The sequence below is a fragment of the Cimex lectularius genome, unplaced genomic scaffold, assembly GCF_000648675.2.
Source record: "Cimex lectularius strain Harlan isolate CLEC.00 unplaced genomic scaffold, Clec_2.1 scaffold45, whole genome shotgun sequence".
In the NCBI taxonomy this organism is placed as follows: Eukaryota; Metazoa; Arthropoda; class Insecta; order Hemiptera; family Cimicidae; genus Cimex; species Cimex lectularius.
The window spans coordinates 351,825-360,387 of record NW_019392634.1 but is presented as its reverse complement, the minus strand read 5'-3'; the positions used below and the strand labels follow the sequence as shown (position 1 = coordinate 360,387).

The 8,563-nt window shown below is 39.5% G+C and overlaps 1 protein-coding gene across 1 annotated transcript in view; it reads right to left on the bottom strand.

The window, feature by feature from the left end:
- The window catches only part of LOC106662864 (dual specificity protein phosphatase 14-like), an 18,329-nt gene extending 9,766 nt beyond the window's left edge, over window positions 1-8,563 (bottom strand). Inside the window, exon 1 of the mRNA XM_024225129.1 lies at window positions 8,487-8,563. The gene's annotated coding sequence lies outside the window, so the exon portion shown is untranslated. The remainder of the gene's footprint in view (window positions 1-8,486) is intronic.

Below are 8,563 nucleotides of genomic sequence, written 5' to 3'. Positions count from 1 at the left end.
ATATATATATATTATATTATTACATCTCTACCACTACTAATGCCAGCTCCCGGAGGACACATGCTATGGGAAGGGATGCTGGCACTCATTGGGAGGGATTAAGAGGTAAGGACGTCTCGAGGCAATCGTCGATTAAGGCGACGTAGCGGTTTCTCGGGATGAGAATGTGTTAGGATGGATGGTGGTGATTGGTGTGAAACATTGAATCGGGAAGGATCAGTTCGTTGGCAAAAGGAACGTTGAGGTCCTTGTAGATATTGAGGTTACTGACGTAGTAAGGAGCTTTGACGATTTGTCTGAGGACTTTTGATTTGTAAGGATTGAATGTGCTGGATGTTAGATGGCTTGGCGGAACCCCACAGTTCCATTACGTATGTCCAAAGTGGTCGCAGTAAAATTTTGTTTAGATTAATTGAGCCTTGACGGTAACGACGGATTTGGGTCCTAGGATTCTTCGTAAGTTTGGGGGATTGTGTAGGGATTCCTCGTCAGTCTGCTGCTAGTAAGTCCTAAGTAATTGATTAGAATGGAAGTCTGTATCTCTTTGTTGTTGATGTACAGTGGAGGGCAAAAGTTCCACGTGAACGTAAACTGAGTACGTTTTCCTTCATTCATTCTTGTCCTCCACTTTTTTTTATACCGGTCTTCGATACTCAAGGTGTTCTTGGATATTGGAGGTAGCTTGGGCAGGATTCGAATTAGAGAACAGAATTGCGGTTTCGTCTGATGATGGTATTGGGGTGTGCAGGGAGATCAGCAGTGTAGATGATATAAAGGATGGGACCAAGACTGCTCCCTTGTGGGACGCCGGCTTGTCTGATTTCCGAGAACTCGTTGCCGCGAGTGCTTATTATCTAGATAAGATAATAAAATTTCCTACCCACCCCGTATCTAACTTCTCTTGAGGAATTAAAAGCTACAGTAATTTCATTTGACGTTTGAATAGATCCATATATTTAGTAATTAAAGCAAACTGAAAATGGCGATATGCCGAAACACGTCTTGCTGACTAAAATGATCTGTTGCCTACAACAACTCATTATTTTATTCTTGTAATTTATTATCTTGTTTTAAATTTATTTGCAGCCGTGACAAACAGGTTTTTCAGTTTTGTGTAAACGTCTGAGAGTATTGTTTACATGATTTTATCTAAGGTTTCAAAGTATTTTTTACCCCAGGGCGTGTGAATTTTATAAAAGCCGTTCAGCAGTATCAAGCAACCGCTGACGAAGCTCTATAAAAAGGAAGAGTGAATAATAACAAATGATTAATGTTTTTTCCCCAGCTGAGACGCAGATGCCCTTCCGAGCTCCACCGAAACGCTGAACTCCCGCGGAACGCGTTGACTTTGAAGTCCAATTTTTGGTGAAAAGCCGTCGCTAGTTTTTGGAGTTTATAGTTTTTGCGAAAGTATTCAGTTAAGCAAGAAATTTTCTCTAGTTTTTGACTGTCTTCCGTGAAAAATGTGATGGTTCGTGTCTAATCATGAAAAGATAAGAGGCTATTAGCACTGTTCGATACCGACGCAAGGAAGAGGACTGCCTATCTCTGGGCCAAGGTCAAACAACTCCAAGGCATGCACATAATATTTTTACCATATAAAAATGGAAGAAACTCGTACTGAAAGAGTAGACATCTTCACCGCAATTATCGACGCAAAACTATCTAACTTGATAAGCAAAGAAGATTTGAAAGTTGTTACAGAACAAATATCCAGCCTCAGACAAGAAAACGCTCAGTTAAAACACAATTTTGAAAAATTACAACAAGAAAATTCCGCGTGCATCAAAAGGATAACACTTTTGGAAGATAGGCTGAGGGCAAATAATTTAATATTCAGAGGAATTAGGATTCATGACAACGAAGACTGCCTGAAAATTATATCAGATTTTTGCAAAGACGTTCTAAAAATAGATAATAATGGAACTATTTTTTCAAAGGCAATACGTCTTGGTCGTATGAAAAACGGCCCTATTTTGGTGGAACTTAAGGATGAGCATATTAAACGGGCGATATTAAACAAGTCGAGACTCCTGAAAGGCACGGGATTTGCAATACATGAAGATTTTTCAGAACAAACTCGCAAGAAAAGGAATGCACTAATGAAACTACGGAAAGAAATTCACAAGGTCAATAAAAACATCAGAACAAGACTTCAGAAGGATAAGCTAAAAGTGGACGAAGAATTTATAGAATGGGATGAAGCTCGTGGGTTCACCTCTCCTGAGAACGGAATGCAAAAATGTAAATCAATATTGGGTAAAACCGCTAACGAAATCATCAAGGCAATCAATGATGGGATATGCGTGAAACAGAAGACCCGAGAAGAAGCGTTGCAAGGAAAAGTAAAAAATAAAACGGCAAATGTAAAAGACAACAGAAAAGATAAACCAGCGAGCAACACCCAAGGATCTAGTTATTATCGGAGAAACCAGAAAAAGTACCCTTGCAGAAACCCAATGGCCGGCAGAAAGGCATGAAGTTGATTTTCTTGCGGTATTAAGCTACATCATGAGACTAGCTAAGAAAAACCGTGATAGTCTTTACGGTAGTTTTATTATGATGTGTTTATGTTATGAGTTATGATTATTTTAATTATCATTTAGAAATCAAGAAGTGTCGTTTTTAATTTAGGTATTATTATTTATTCTTTACCAACAAAATGTATTATGCTTATTTTGTATGTAAAGTATTAATATTTTATTTTATTTTGGCTTTATAGATTTGTAATTTTGTACTCCACCAAAATATTGATATAGATATAGATATCAAAATGTTTATTGTTTTTATTTGTCTAATATTTTTGTATATTATTACCAAAATAAACGTCTATCTTATCTCATTCTTTAGACCATCTACAGTGCTGACCTACCTGCACATCCCAATACCATCATCACCACTTACGCGGACGAAACCGCAATTTTGTCCACTAACTCGAATGTTTAGCTAACTCCAACAAAGAACAACTTGAGCTTATCGAAGATTGGTGCAAAAAGTGGTGGACAAGACTGAATGAATGGAAATGTACTCAGTATACGTTCACATTGAAAAAACCGTCTTGCCATCCACTGGACATCAATAACAAAGAGATACCGACTTCCATTCATGTCAAACACCTAGGACTTACCTAGACAGCAAACGAGGAATCCCCGCATAATACTAAAAGACAACAACTTAACAGAAGACTAGGCCAACTACCAAGACTCCTAGAACCCAAATCCGCCTTGAACAAGACATTGAACGTACGGAGTGGAACTGTGGTGTTCTGTCAAGCCATCCAGCGAATTCAATCCTTCTAAACAAAAGTCCTCAGACAAATCGTCTAAGCTGTTTACTCCGTCACTATCGGAAGCTCCTTAATCCGTGTAACCTCACCATCAACAATGACCTCAGCATTCCTTTTGTCAACGAACTGATCCGTTCCCGATTCCAAAAGTTTCATACCAACTTTCGAGTCTTCCTAACATTATTGTTCGAGCCATTGTTCCACACATTGTTATCCCGAGGACCCGCCGCGTCGCCTTAATCGACGATGGCCTTGAGACCTCCTTGCCTCCCATTGAGTGCCCAGCATTGGTTGGTGGTGTCTAACATGTATCCTCCCGGTGCAGCGCTGGCATTAGTGCTGTGACCGTGTGAAAAAAGGCACTGTGCTCACATTTATACAAATATGTAAATACACCATTTTCATATACTATATAAATTGATGGATTTGGAAAAAATACATATACAAACGTAGAATACATACAAAAAGCAATATAAGCCTAAAATTTTATCGTAACATAACGAAAAATTAAAATGGACAAATGCCACGCTGTGGTTAGTTCTTTTTGTACGTTTTGATAATATAAAAAATATGCCTTCACTTCTCCCTCATACAAAGGATAAATTTCATATCGTATGCAACACATCATATTTAAAAGGCGGAATCGATCAACAAATTCAGAGTAAGCTATATCTAGTTATCTGCTATTTATCATCAGTCCAATTTATAGAACCACAAACATCAATAATTAGACCTACAACAATGTGGTCTTAAATAGATTCAGTGTTAGGCTCAAATTTTTATGTTGGATGTGTTTCAACAACCAGCGAAAGTAGACGGTCCAGCGATCAAATTGTCGATCAGTGTGATCTGCGGGGTGACGAACTTACAATTCGGTCGGTCGAGAGCATTTTGGTCTGCCTAGCCTTGCTGGGTTGGTACCGACGCTTATCACCATTTCGCATCTTCAGTGTGTCTGTGCGATTTCTTTGAAGTCAAGTTGCTTATAATGTTGGGAGTTGAATTAAAAAAAAATAAAAACCAAAGGCAACGACAAAGACCTCATGACCTTAAAAGAGAAGCTCAGACAAACCAGAAATCACACACTGAATTGTGAAATGCCGAAAGGCGTCAGAACAACTCAGCAAGGATAGTCAGACCAAAATGAATCGCTAACGACAAAATTACGAGTTCAATGCTTATTTACCGACGCGCAGGATTCACAATCTTCAAGATGTATGAATGTCTTTCGGATTAGTGCTAATGTATGTTTTGATAAATCACGTTAAGAGGGAAATGAGTTGAAGATCCGTGGTTTATCTCCCAGGAAGTCTAAGAACGATTAACCTCAAAAAGAGGATAGAACTAAACATTTCGGTCATACAATAATTATAAATAAAACCAGACAGCCATTCCTTGAAATGGGAACTGACTAACTATATGATCCCAGAAACATCATTTGCAACATCCCATCTGGCTACAGATGGCTCGAAAACAAATAAAGGTACCGGTTCAGCAAGCCCAAAATATGAGCAATTAAACGCATTAGGGAAGTACCCCTCTTTTAAGCCGATGCTATCCATGCTATCAATGCTTTTGCTATAGAAAATCTTAAAAGCGGGCTGTGCAGACAAAAAATCCTCGTAAGGTCGGACAGCCAAGAAGCCAAAAAAGCACTAGCACGTAAAAAAAAGTCACTTCTAAAACAGTCAGTGAATGTATCCAAAACTCAAGATGTTATCAGGATGTGTTTGTCCTGATAATATCTTGAGTGCCAGGACACAAAGAAATTCGGGGTAATGGAAAAGCAGACAAACTGGCAATAGGAGGACCGTGACCGTATTTGGGTACAAATACGTAATCATCCATCTCAGTATGAGACCACAAAAAATTTAAGGAGAAATGGTCGACCTCCAGCGGTGCCACACAAGGTAAATATAAACAACCCTCACCAAAACTGGCAAACTCATTGCTTCAGCTTGAGAAGGTATAACCCGGGGGAGTGCTAGGGATATATACTATTGGGTTGTCCGGAAAATAATGCAGGATTTTAAGTTTCATTAAAAAAAATCTATATAAAATATTCTGTTTACGTTTACAGGATTACTCATTTGTATGAATGTCAACACTTATTAATCCTCTTCCAAATGATATTGTTTGTTTACCTCTGTAGCATTCCGCTACTTGGAAATAATTCAGTCATCCTTATAATGTCAAAGCGAGAATTTCGTACGATTTTCTTTTACGAGTTTAAACTCGGCCGAAGCGGAGCCCAAACGGCTAGAAACATTAACCAAGTCTGGGGCGAGGGTTGTGTTAATGAGTGCACTGTGCAAAGGTGGTTTAAAAAATTTCGGGAGGGAGATTTCAGCCTTGAAGATGAAGAAGGTCGTGGAAGGCCTTCCTCTCTTAATGATGATGTTCTGCGATCAGTGGTGGAAGAAAACCCCAAAACAACTGTTCGAGAACTTGCAGAGCAACTCAAAGTCAGTAAAACGACCGTCGCTGACCACCTCAAGGCGATTGGAAAAGTGAAAAAACTCGAAAATTGGGTTCCACACTCATTAAACGATCGCCAAAAAAATCAGCGCTTTGATGTTTGTGCATCACTTCTTTGTCGAAACAAAAATGACCCATTTCTGGCCAGAATTGTTACATGTGACGAAAAGTGGATTCTGGACAGTGGCTCGACAAAGGAGAAGCTCCAATACATTTTCCAAAGCCCCCAACTCATCAAAAAAAGGTAATGGTTACGGTATGGTGGGCTTCATTTGGTTTAATACACTACAGCTTCTTAAATCCTGGCGAAACCATCAATGCTGAATCATACTGTAACCAAATTAATACCATGCATCAGAAATTGGCAGTAATGAAGCCCTCTTTGGTCAATCGGAAAGGGCCCATTTTGTTGCATGACAACGCTCGACCACATGTGTCACGTGTAACGTCACAAAAATTATTGGAGCTTGGCTATGAAACTTTGCCTCACCCACCCTACTCTCCGGACCTCTCGCCTACTGACTACCATTTTTTTAGACACCTGGACCACTACTTACAACACATAATATTCAAAAATCAAACGGAACTGGAAAATGCATTTATTGACTTTATCAATTCTAAAAATTCTGAATTCTACTCAGACGGAATTAATAAGTTACCAACACGTTGGGGGAAATTATTTTGATTAAAGAACATTGCTTTAAAGTAACTAGTTTCTTTTTTTTTGTTTAATACCAAAATCCTGCATTATTTTCCGGACAACCCAATAGTTACTGGTATTTTAGCAAATACATTTGTATATCCAATGATGTCCTCATTTGTAGGTTATGCAATGAGGAGGAAGAAACTGCCATCTGTAATAATTCGAATACGAATCAACCGCTCAATATAACGTAGGTTTGCAGCAATGATATCCAACGACCTAATATTTCTTAAGAGAAGAATCGAATCAAATAAAGAGAACTAAGGATCTAGGAAAAGTAAAAGAAGTAGGTGATGGAAGAATATCGAGTACTCCGTCACCCTTATGAATGAATGGTATGAAAATAGGGTGAGTACGAATGGGTTTGGAACTGCAACCGTTGGGTGCTGAATTGACCTAGCTGTTGAAAGCATCCCTCCCCCAAGGCCAACTTCGGTGGCTGGACGGATAAAGCCCGCCGCAAATTGAACCCAGCCCACGGACAGCACACGCCCAGCCCAATGCCCAACACATCCCATGACACTCCACGTTTTGTCGAGGTACCGCATATTGAACCCAGTACTGGCCCAGTAATGATGTCCTCTTTTCGGCAAATACTTCTAGATTTAGAATCTGAGTCCGAAACTGAGGAATTTGTTTTAATGTGTTTGTTATCCAAAAAAAGAAAAAAAAAAAGAAGAAGTGCCTACTTAGGTGCGCGAAGTAGTTCGTGGAGAGTATTTGGTATCTGAGGAAGTTCCAGAAAACAGGGGTTGTTTCCGGCTAAACAGAACGCAGTTTCATTTTCACTTTCATTTTCGTCCTTATGTAATCAGGATGACTTGTATCATACAAAATGGGACTATCCCGCACAATTTCTATCAAACTTTCGTCAAGTTCCATTATTTCCTTAAACCCACGACGTGAAGGACACATGAAATCTGTGCGGCTGTCACAAACGAACCACGCGTGGTTGAAGACAAAGGGCTGGTCGTGGAGTGGGTTCCATTTGCGTCACATCATCTGGAACTGCGTTTCACAGAAGAGCCCACGTGTGGGCTGGGCGTGTGCTGGGTTCAATTTGCGGCGGGTTTAAGACTCTGCTTCTGTACTGGTAACACCCGTGGTGGGCGATTCTCGAATCTACCGGCAATTTACCGTAGATAACAAAAGCTGGAATTGCCGGTGGACTATGAGACGCGAATAGGCTCAGCTCGACACGTTGTTTGTATGTACGTACATGTGCTGACTTGAATCTATATAAATCCAAATCCAAAAGTAAAATAAGCCAGAAGGCTGCAGTGCTTGGGGAATATAAAATCCCCGCTTCCGTCATCATCAACACCTCGTACCAAGGCCCAATTATAACAAATTTTGTCTTTTGCAATCTGACATCACAGAAAATACATACTCCCATGTTTTCAACGATTCTCAGACTGTGAAAAGCGCAAATGGTACGAATTCCGTTGATGGTCAGCATAAGGTAACTTTTTTCAATAACTTTCTGACATAATCCATCAATAGCGATGAAACTGCTGTCATGGCATGGGATGGCATATGATTGATTAGATGGCCTACGGGAATCGAATAAACCTATTGCATATGTGTTTTCCTCCACAATAAGAAAAATGGGATACCATAAATAATTCACCTATAAAGAAGAAAATTAATCTGTTATTAGTTTTCTGTTATCTGTTGATTGGCTTATTATCTCTTTTTGTGCCGACTGTCGACTTTTTATGATTTATTTTATTGTTTCGTGTCAACATAGGTGTAAAACTTAAAAATCGCCCTTTGAAAGATTTAACAGGTGCTCGTCCAACTTAACAGGAATGTTTTCGCCGAGATTAAAGAGAAGATCGCGTCTGAAATTAATCAACAAGGTCGGACTATTAAAACAAATTGCGTTTATATCTCAACGTCGGTTTGCACGGGGTGAAAGTGAAATCCTCGATGAACACACCACCCCTCGGGCCGTAATTTATAGAATAAAGTCCAATTATAGGCCAACGTTTATTTAAGAGAGGAATTTTAACCGACCTGTGACGCGCGTTTATGCCATATTTCCTCCGAGAATCCACAAAAGAAGGCTTGACATTCATCACAGCTGCATTTGT